This window comes from Varroa jacobsoni, unplaced genomic scaffold (assembly GCF_002532875.2).
Source record: "Varroa jacobsoni isolate VJ856 unplaced genomic scaffold, vjacob_1.0 scaffold_39, whole genome shotgun sequence".
Classification (NCBI taxonomy): Eukaryota; Metazoa; Arthropoda; class Arachnida; order Mesostigmata; family Varroidae; genus Varroa; species Varroa jacobsoni.
Window position 1 is genome coordinate 167609 of NW_019212941.1, and position 10811 is coordinate 178419.

Below are 10811 nucleotides of genomic sequence, written 5' to 3' on the forward strand. Positions count from 1 at the left end.
GTGAAATAGTGACTGATGTTAGCCAATCATCGCCTTCGATCGACAATTTTCTAAAATTTCTCGCTTAGAGAATGATCAAAAATAAACCTGTGAAGGTAACCCTTAAACTACGCTCACGTGTGTTTGTGTACGTGTGTCATCTTTGTCAAGTTCACCGTCATGCCATAGACATCGCCATTGCTAGTTATATTATTGGCTTACCGGCTTTTACCGCAATCATTGCGTGTCCACAAAACTGCCCGCTTCCAGCGCCTGGCTCAAATCACCACTTGGTCCAATAGATCCGACATGTACTCAATATAATTCTCCGTTGTTCCTTTCTGCTTAGCACACACTGGGTAACGGTCAAAACAGTAAATGCTCTTTCGACACTCTAGCGACCCTAGCAACGAAAACCTGTGAACACATTATTTTATTCTTTGGGCCTGGGTAAATTGCAGAGCCTGGTGCCGTAAATGAGCCGCGTCCCACCAGAGCTCATTGTGTTTCAGCTTTTGCTAATGTCGTTTTCAGTTCCTAGCTATAGTTTAACTTGTTTACAAATTGCGAGGTTGTCGCGCCGCGACAGTGTTATGTGAGGTTCTTGATGACGCTCAGCTGAGATAAGAACTCTTGGTGATGTCCTATCTAGCTTGGCACGCACGTTAATTTGCCTCTTAAACCTACTGGCGACCTCTGCCTTTGTCTTAGACTGGGATGACAAGACCCATTCACCATCTTAACTAAATTAGTGCAAGCATCAACACGAACAACCAGAGCTGAGAGCAGCATGTTGTTAGATATATCATGGACGTCGGGCCGCGGTCAGACTAGCGAGGTTGTGCAACGTATAACTGTGACGCGCCTGCTCATAGCGATCGTAAAGCCATCAGTTTTTGCCTCACCTATTTCAAAAAGTATTTGAGATAACTTCCAGATCTTGATAAAACGAATTATAAGACTACTATTATATTTTGCATAAACCCTTGTCTCATGAGCCGGATGCATTATTGCCTGTTGGGGGACGATAATTAGTCAATGTATCATACCCTTCTCGATTCTGTGCTTTTTCTATCAGCCTATTTTTCCGACTGTTCGCTAATTACACAGCGCTGGTGAGCCGTTAAGAAGCTAGAGCAAACACGACAAGTACACCATTGCTAGATCTGAGGACGTAATTCCGTGTCCTATAATAGTCTCAAGCAGACTTTACTGACACTCGTGCTTTTTACCGATATGCAAACAAGAAATCCAGGGTCGAGATGGCGTAGCAATATTTTATTTCGATGACACCGCAATAAGCACTGTCTGAAGAAGATCACGTTCACTCCGCGATTTCTCTGGGTGTACTTCCGTTTACTCGGAGAACGAACATAAGAATTGTTTTGCTTTGTACGTGACTGTATACTCTGACTTCCCAGATTGGAGGCCAAACATGGTTGTTCAAGCCAAACTTCGATCTAATCTCCGATGACGGTTTTCCGATCCCATTTAGAAGTCAGGAAAATTTAATAGCTGAACATTTCTGCTCTAGGTTCTTATGGATGCAATTTCTCTTAACTTGAGTCATCTATAGTAACTTCAGTATTCAAAGATAGGGGTAAGAGCAGAGCAGAAAATTACCGATCTGTCGCGCAAGATAACGCTGTTCGCCTTGTCCTACGAAAATAATTACTGATCTAGCAGTTATCCAGATCGAATGATAACGATGAATATGGTTCCGGAAGATCCGTACATATGGACAAAACTTGTACACAATTTAGTTCCTAGAGGTTTATACAGCGCTACGAGAAAAATACATCAATTACGTAGCAACAATACGCGAATGGCGGCACTTCTCTCTAACTTTAAGCTCATGAGCTTGATGTTATCAAATATAATACATCTATTAAGCTACAGGTTATAGTATTATTATAGATGATATAAAGAAAAACGTTAGAAAGGTTAAAAACGAATTACAAATACAATTATAATTCAGCGTATATAATAAGATCCTGCTATTTTGATTCTCTCCGTTTGCACACTTTTCTTCAAACGGATGCTTGTTGCCCTTTACGGGGCAGTCACGTAAGATCAAAGACAAAAATATTTCCATCAAAGTATGATGGTCGCAGATCAAAAGGTTTTAGTTTTTATTTAGCTGGCCGCTTACGAAGTTCGTGCAATACAACTAAATTTAAAAAAAAAAAGTTATAATACTTTACCATTTGGGCTCAACGACTTCAAGCGTCCTTTCTTTACAGTAAATGTGTATATTCTAATATAACTAACCTTATTAGTTTAGGTCTCGAAATGGACCTTCACATCGATAAGGAGTAGTTTTACTAAACTACTATATAGTATTATTTTGGTAAAGTACCATGCTGATGCCTGATCAGAGGTCCTTTTGAAAAATGTTTTTATGGTAACTTCGCTGAATTCACCATTACTGTTTTTGAATTATTTGCCTAGCACGCATTGAATATAACCAATAAAGGTACGCACTACCGGCAAAATAGCACTTTTGATATTTTAAAGAGAGAGACTTCTGTGCGTTTTTACACGTTTAAGAATGGCTGTCGCTGTGAAAGATAGGAGACTTCAGTTTTTCGGGCTAGCTAGACCCGTTTCGAGACTCTAGAAGCAGAGCCACCAGTTAAGTCTAAGCTTTAACTTTGAACTTAGAAACATAGTGAAAACAATTTATACGTATGACTTCTTCACAGAATCAACATGGCTGGCATGCGACACGGCGGCTTAGTGTTTTCTTCATGTTTATTGAATCATTGGAATTATTTGGTTTTAATATCATAACCTACTACTGGATAGCTTATTTATCTTTGCAATTGAAAATCATATTGTTCTTGTACATGTACCAATTCGTCTTTAACTCTGGAAATCACTGCTCACTGGCACAGATCATACAGAATGGACGTGTGGGCATTTCAGAAAGGAACAGAGCTCCAAGAATGTGTCGTATCAAAGCCATGATAGTACTAGCATTTCGTCCCATGATATTGTACACCTGTGTGCATATATGTATAGCACGTACACCACTCCAGTGTTTCAGTCTTGAAAATTAGCTTTCTCACTATAGAAAATTTTAATTGAGTTCAAAGGTTGCTTGTTACGCCCGACGTGCAATGATCATTCACTACTACGATATTGTATGTAGTTAATTACGTGATGGACGCCAAGAACAGCTGAGATTGTGAGTAATTTGTACTATATTTTAGGAAAGAATACGTTATGTCGACAAGTACGTGATTGACTGACCGGACGTGTTCCGCGATGGTCAGGCACGCACCTCGAGAGCGGTCAAAAAACGGAAGGGGGCGCTGAAGCCAGACAACACACGGCCCATGACGCTTATAATTGATAGTGCAACCACGTTAATACGGTACTGATCCAGTTAAGGCATCAGGCAGTCTACAAAGAATCTGCACAGCCAACGAAGCGATAGCGAACGCACGTCACCATCGCCAGCCGTGGTTTAAGCCTGTTGCATACTATCGGAGCTATCGTCAATCCAGTGGCTAAACAACGGTAAAACTTTATCGCCACATTCTCAAAGTGGACATCATAACATGGAAAATAATAAACGACCCCCCTGCGTTATCTCCATTGTGGGGCGGTAACAGAAATCTAGCGTACTGCGAATACGTGGCCATACAAAACGTCGACTAGCAAACTTTTTCGTGATGTCACAGTAGACCGAATCGTATCCACCGATTGAAGATGCTAAGTAGACTCCCAACGGCGGTGGTCACAATTCAGTGAATTATTAACGATTACATACGATATTGGCTTAACAACCAACAAGGAGGTTTATGTAAACGTACATAGATATATATAAGTGTACAAATACCAGCCAGAGGATTGTTAACTGGGAGATCTACAGTGTTATAAAATCCTTGAAATAACAATATCTTTATGCTATCGCCAGCGGTTTTTTAAACTGTTAATTTAAGATCCTTGTTGACGAGTTGAACTTGCGTCGTACTCTTTATTTATCTTTTTTTTTTTTGTTTGTTTCTATTGTTTTGACTTTTTGCACAGCGCAGTATTTCTGGTTCTCCAATTCGTTGCAACCGGAACACAGTTGTGAGAAATAAGTACAGTATTTCTATAACAATATATTTATCGAGATCTAAAGTAATATATTTAAGAATAAAATAAACCCAGTTTAGTATGTCTCTTACAGCGTACGCGTTAACGCTTGAGCGTCGCCTGCGTTGTAAAACATACAAATCGCGTTTACGAAATCATCATGATGCCTTGCTTTAATGTTTAGAGAAAAAAAAAAAACGCTAGCCCTAGTTGCTTATCTGAGCTGAGAGTGCGTAGGAATCACTTCTTTAGGACAATTCGTAAATAGAGTTATTTTTGTCTACGCGATATTTGTGTAAGTGTAAAGTGGGGCACAGCTTAATGTTTCTATGAAATGACAGTCAGAAGCATCTCAGGTGGTCACATGCAAGGAACATTTGTAAATATGCTTATTCTAGGCTAGGACATGTGTTTGTGCGCTCACGTAAGGGAAATATCTGCCTAGGATACTGAATTTTAAAAAAAAATTATCTGGAAGATACTAATCCTTGAGACCGCTTGGCCCCATTCGTACAATGCGGTTAGATATATCTAAGCAAAAATGAGCACACCTTTTTTTCAGTCACACATGTAGATCTATGAAGCGTTATTAGCTTAATAACAGCCTTTTGCTTTGCAATAGAATTCGTAACAAATATCGCTGACAGGCTTTGTATGAAAAAAACATGCTTAACTTTGCTCTGGTGTTAAATAGTCCTGTCTATGGTGCAGAAGTTCAATACTCCCATAAGGCCTTCTGGTACCACAAATACAAAAATATTTCGCAGCGTAGTTTTTCGTCTGAGCACTAGTTATGTCTTTAAGGAAAACTTTCCGTAGAACCTTATACAGACGACCATAAATTAATAGTCTTCATTTTGTCGCACGAATTGACTATTAAAATGGGTCCGTTACTAAATAGATTGTGATATTTCATGGTGTCCCAGAATGTGGACTCCTTGGACGTAAGTACGGCAGACTTATACTGGGTTAAAGGCTTTATTAGAGGTGCCGTATTCAACCATGCTTAACCTGTCAATAAGGAATACCTAAACGTATTTGCTAGTGATTATTGCCATCTGGTCTTGTCATATTCATCTCTTAGGCAATTTCTGAAGTAACGTCCGCAAGATGTTCCGAAAAGCAGGTAGTGTCGTATAATAGCTTTGTAGATTTTTTCAGACAATGACATAACTAGATAGAAAGCGCCCCTAGTAGTTAGATCACTTATTAACACCGTAACTTTATTTCCTTGTCCATGTACAGACGTTCAAGTATAAGAAGTTTAAATCACGTAAAGTTTAAACGACGCAATGCCCCGTTAAGGTTGACGACCGAAGTACGCAGGTGTGCACAGTTCTCGCCGTGGTGATGGACATTCGAAGGCATTCGATAATTGGCCGATGAGCTAGCTTCAATGTTCCTCGCACAACATAATAATCACCCATTGTCATTTAATCCTTAGTAGCACGAGTCGGGCTACCAATTCTACTCAATAGGCGCATTTACGTATATATATATATATATATACACAAAAAAAAAGCAAAAGTTACTTGACAGTTTTATTTTACGCTGTGTAAATCGTCGCTGTAAAATGTCGTAAATCGAAATTTGACAATTTTTATATTCATGCTCATTGCCTATTACTTTCATGAATTAAGACGTATAGACGATGTACGATAAACTGTATACTACGTATATTGTGGTATGTCGTTTGAAATATGGGTATTTTATTTTTTAAATACATAATAGTGATTACGTATGCTTTCGTGATTATGTACTGTAAGGCCCTACGGTAAGACCTAAAAAAGTGGTCATAATACTGGGGAACGGGATCAAGCAATAGGTAGAGCCACAGCCAAGTGGTCCTACCAATAACAGTTGCTGCTGAAAGTCGTGTGATGGAAAAATATTGAATCTCTTCGATGACCCTATGCATCGGTTTGAGGAGAATTGCGGTGTAGACGAAGGTCGACTCTCCGCATCAAAAGCCATTGTAGTATCAATCTTAATAGATTAAAATAACAGTAATCTATATAATCCTTTACATATAGATCCAATAACAATATAACTGAATTTTGTCTATTAGGCTATGGCCGAACTTTCATAGCCCGTTCGCAGGCTGAGTGGATGCCAGTCTCAGACCAATGATATTGTCCTTTGTGATATGGATATACACAGAAAAAATAATAAAAGTTTTTTTTTCTAAGCCCTATAAGAACCGCTAATACGAAAAAAAAAAACAAGAAAAAAATTTAGCCACGATTGTTCAGTAACCTGCTTCACCATAAATGTTTCAAATATCTACGTCTTAAATACATTCGGATGTCTCTCCTATTATTACGTGCGAATTTCAGCGAGGTTCAATGCAGTGCTATGCAGTAGTTTGTCATGCAGGGGTTAACTAAAGACCAGTTATATAAAACGTTTGTGGCTAGTTCCTAACAATTGTGGATCTGTCAAATTTACTGCTGTAAGCATTTTATCTATTCATCCAGTGTAAAAACTCGGCATGTGGAACTAAATTTGATCTTCACTTGTAACACTATAATAAGATCAGCAAATTGCATCTCAAAACGTCTTGAGGTATTAGAAAGAGCTGCGTCATGCCGTTGACTCCCCACCGAATAACGTGTCTGGTGCTTAGGTCGCAGACATATATATGACCCAATCATAATTTAAAAGATGGAGATCCATTATAACAAGAATAAAGGAACAAATCCTCTAATGATACATTACATGTACTATAGTGTTTTTATCAGCTCGGTACCTGCTATACCAAAGGAAGATAGCATCCTCAACTGTATCCTGTTTTTAAACGAAATAAATCAATGCTATTAACGCTTAAATTAAAGCATTTATTCGGCATCTGCATAGCTCTATTCTTTGTCATCTTTGCAGTAGCAGCGCAAAGCGTTTCTGTCCTACTAGGCAAGATATTGCTAGTGGTTAACGAAGGAAAGATCTGTGCCTTGGTGGCTTCCGGCCTTCGTACCCAAGTGAAGCACACACTAATCCATTCACGTACATCTCCAAGTGTGCGTACAATTCTGGCGCCCATATTTTGCATTTAAGACAACGTCTGTTACATTTTTTTCTTCTTTGTTGGCTTTTTCTTTTTCCAATCTTACGATTGGAGGGTAAAATTGGCTTCCACATGACCCACTATAAGCCAACATTGAAAAAAGAAAATAAAATTAGGGGTATAATAGTCGTTCAGAACTTATGTTATTTGTACTCATACGAACCTTGCCACAGATAAATATCGTCACTACACATCTTTACAACTGAAGATTTTGCACCTTAGAAGTTGATTTCTGATCTACGATTGCATGTACGCCGTATTTGTTTCACATTTGTCAAAATCGTCTCGACGAAAGGGCAGATGGGCTACAACATATTAGGAAAATCACTCAGATAATTTAGTGATAATTGAAAACCGGTGATTTGGAGGGTCACACACGTGTTTACGCACCAGTCATTTTCGTAACTTTACTCTCAAGATACATCAACAATTGAAAAGGCGATTGGAAAACTTTTTCGAGACAAGCCTCGCTACCTTTTGGGAAGACGGTGTATATAATTTTCTTAAGAGTGAAGAACAGTCATGAGAAATAAAAAAGAATTAATGTTTTCTATACAGTAAAAAAAAATACCGCGGTAACTTTTTGACCAACTTAATAGAAAACGTTCGAAAAAATATAACCACGACAGTTTGAACGGAACGATTCAGATAGATGTTAGTATATATGGTGTAAAAAAAAAACGATCAGCACAATTTAGTCGTGGGATCATAAAGAATGATTGACGCTTGGGCCAGCGGCGCTCAGTTGTTATCAATCACTTCCATTGCTGCATATAATGGATAGAGGAACAAGAACAGCAGCAAGGAAAAAGGATACGCTACTACGGCCGATCGATTACCGATAAAATATCATGCAATAGTTAAAATTCCTAAGTGTATTTGGATGAATCTGCACCCCATCAAGCATAATTATGGCGTTGACGGAACTACCACGTTGTTATCGCTGAAGCAAACAGCAGTTATCCACTGTCTAATCGGTCTGTGATAATTGTTTTCATCTTCGATCCCCTTAAGATCAGCTAGCTGATGTGCCTGCAGTAAGGCAAAATGATACTGGAAATATCTCTGTTCGGCAGTTGCTGTCGGTCATGACAAACTGAGCCCGTGATATTTTAGCGAATCAATATCACTAACTGTTATTTATCAGCACATAGCAAAAGTGTTACGGTTTAATTAAATCATTATTATTAATTAATTGTTATTCCTGCATACGATTCAGTTGATATTCCAATAAGTACCATGAGGTATTTTCAAATCACTAACGGCGTGCTTTTCTAACGTATATAAGTACTAAAATAATGATTGGAATAACCTAACTGTATATACTTGAAAACCTAGTAATAATCTGAGGAATCGATACTTACTATGTTGTAAGCTGCGCTGGCTCTATTTTCCTAGGTGTCTCCCGCTCAGGGTATCGAACTGACATCTACTGAATTTGTCTGAAGTACGACAGAGCATACGGACCACCTTAACCGATAGTCTAAATCTGTATAGAGCGCATTGACGTATATAGGGACAACTTGGTAAACAACCAAGTATTGACGTCGCCTGATTCCTCAAGCCGTGACCAAGATCTCCACTTGCGGTTTTTTTTTCCTTTTGAAATCCTGAGCAATCCTAAATTGCATCCTTTTTTTGCAGTGATATGATTCGATTCCGCGTGCGAACTTGGCAAACGGCAAAGCAAATTATATCCATCTTTATCAATTCACTGAAGGGTGAGACATTTGCGTTGGTGTTTACATTATAGATCAACACTAAAGCGATTGTATAACAACTAGCGCTTTCGCAGATTACCCGGCCTGTTAACTAAATATGTTAATAGAAGCATCTCGAACTTATATAGTTCCTGTTAGAAACATCGTGTGCTCTAGCCAAAGCGCTAACTTAAGTAATCCATCGAAGAACTCAATTTACGTACCTGCGAAGTATGTGGACACATATTGAGCATGCGCATCGGAGGCTCAATGATATGTATGTGTGGCATTTAGCCCCCAGCTTACACGTTTAATGTGCAGAAGTTTATTGAATGTATCGTAATTTCAATAGTCAGATTTCACAGAACACGGATCAAGGCTCCAAGGTGTCTCGCCCTAACAATATGTACACAGTGCACCAAGACGCGGTGCTTGGTCTACATATGATTAGTATTGAAATTGCAAAGGAATCTATATAACTTCTTCTCTTATCTCAGATATTCCGCAAATTATTATCTTCCAGTATCGTCGGTTTTCCGACATAGATTTTATCTTTAAAGTATCTCCAAACGAAGAAGCCTATCGGCACCAGGATTGGGAGCTGGGCAGGGCATTCTACTACCCTGCTCAAAATAAGATCTTCGCCAAGCTTTTTCTTAAATGCGCAACAAAACAGATTCTTGCATAAATCTCAAACGATTGGCATGCGTATTTGCACACATTTTTATAGGGTAGTCTGTACCATATTCTACATTAATTTAGCTTCTGCACCTTTTATAGGTCCAATAATCTTCCATCGTCTACCTGCCAATAATGGGTCCTTTTCAGTAGTTTGCCTCACAACGTGGTAGCAGTTACTTTTTCCTTGTTTCCTTACAAACAGCAAGCATATTTCGAAGTGTCCAGGCATACGCTATCGACTCTTCTATGTACGTCACACGCTCTGTGCTCCCGTGTCAGTTATAAAAAGCGCTAGTGGGTAGGACTGTGAAGATTTTTGTGGGATGTGACAAGACCCAAGCGATGTCACTGTGCTGCCCCAAGCCGTCATCGTTATTGGAATAAAAAGCATACTCTAACAGATAGCGAGGCGCAGCAAAAGAACCGTGCTCGGGTTTGTGGGCCGCCACCTTCAGCGACGGCCCTTCAAACAGCCGCTTGCGTTTTAGACGTTAAACACGATCATTCGTATGCTAAGGTACAGTTTTCTGAAGCTATGGAAGAATTCCGAAAATGTCGAACCGTCAGCGATCTTCATAACAATAAAAGAAGATCACCTGTTTAACTACCTAAAACGAAAAACAGACACACACACACACAATGCTGAAGTTCGGAACCTGTTTGGATTCCTCTTTTGATGGACCCTTGTTTGACAGCAAACCTAGCTTTACTCGAAAAGACATTAAAGTACTGTGCAGGGTTTTTTCCGCACTTCCAAGCGAAATTCGCTAGATCGACCTTCATCATTTAGTATTGATGCAGGCAATAACCTGATACAGCTCTCACTCATCGGCCAAGCTCTTCCTTAACTGTTATCGATTCAAAATGGAGTCAAGTGAAACGCGTCCGTATTTCATGATCAAGTTTGTATTAATCGTGAGCGACCGTAGCTTCCCTCCAAAGACCAAGCGATACTATTCCCTCTGCGTGTAATGCACATTCTAAATGGCCACTATTTCATTGACAAACTGTATCAGTTTTAACGCTGCTACACTGGGAAACGGATCCATCTCATACGTATGCAGGCGCCATATAATCAATATCTCTTAGGGTTAGGTTTTCATACTTTATAAGATTGAGTTAAAAAAAAAATTCAATTCTGCACTTCGATTATTTACTAAATGTTTACTGTAGTTTTTGAATAGTGTACCAATAGAACTGAGTACCAATAAACTCTTAATCCTATGCAACATTGTTAACATGTAACACATATTGATGAAGAGAGATCCTGCGAAGCAAATACTCGATATGAGAACAAG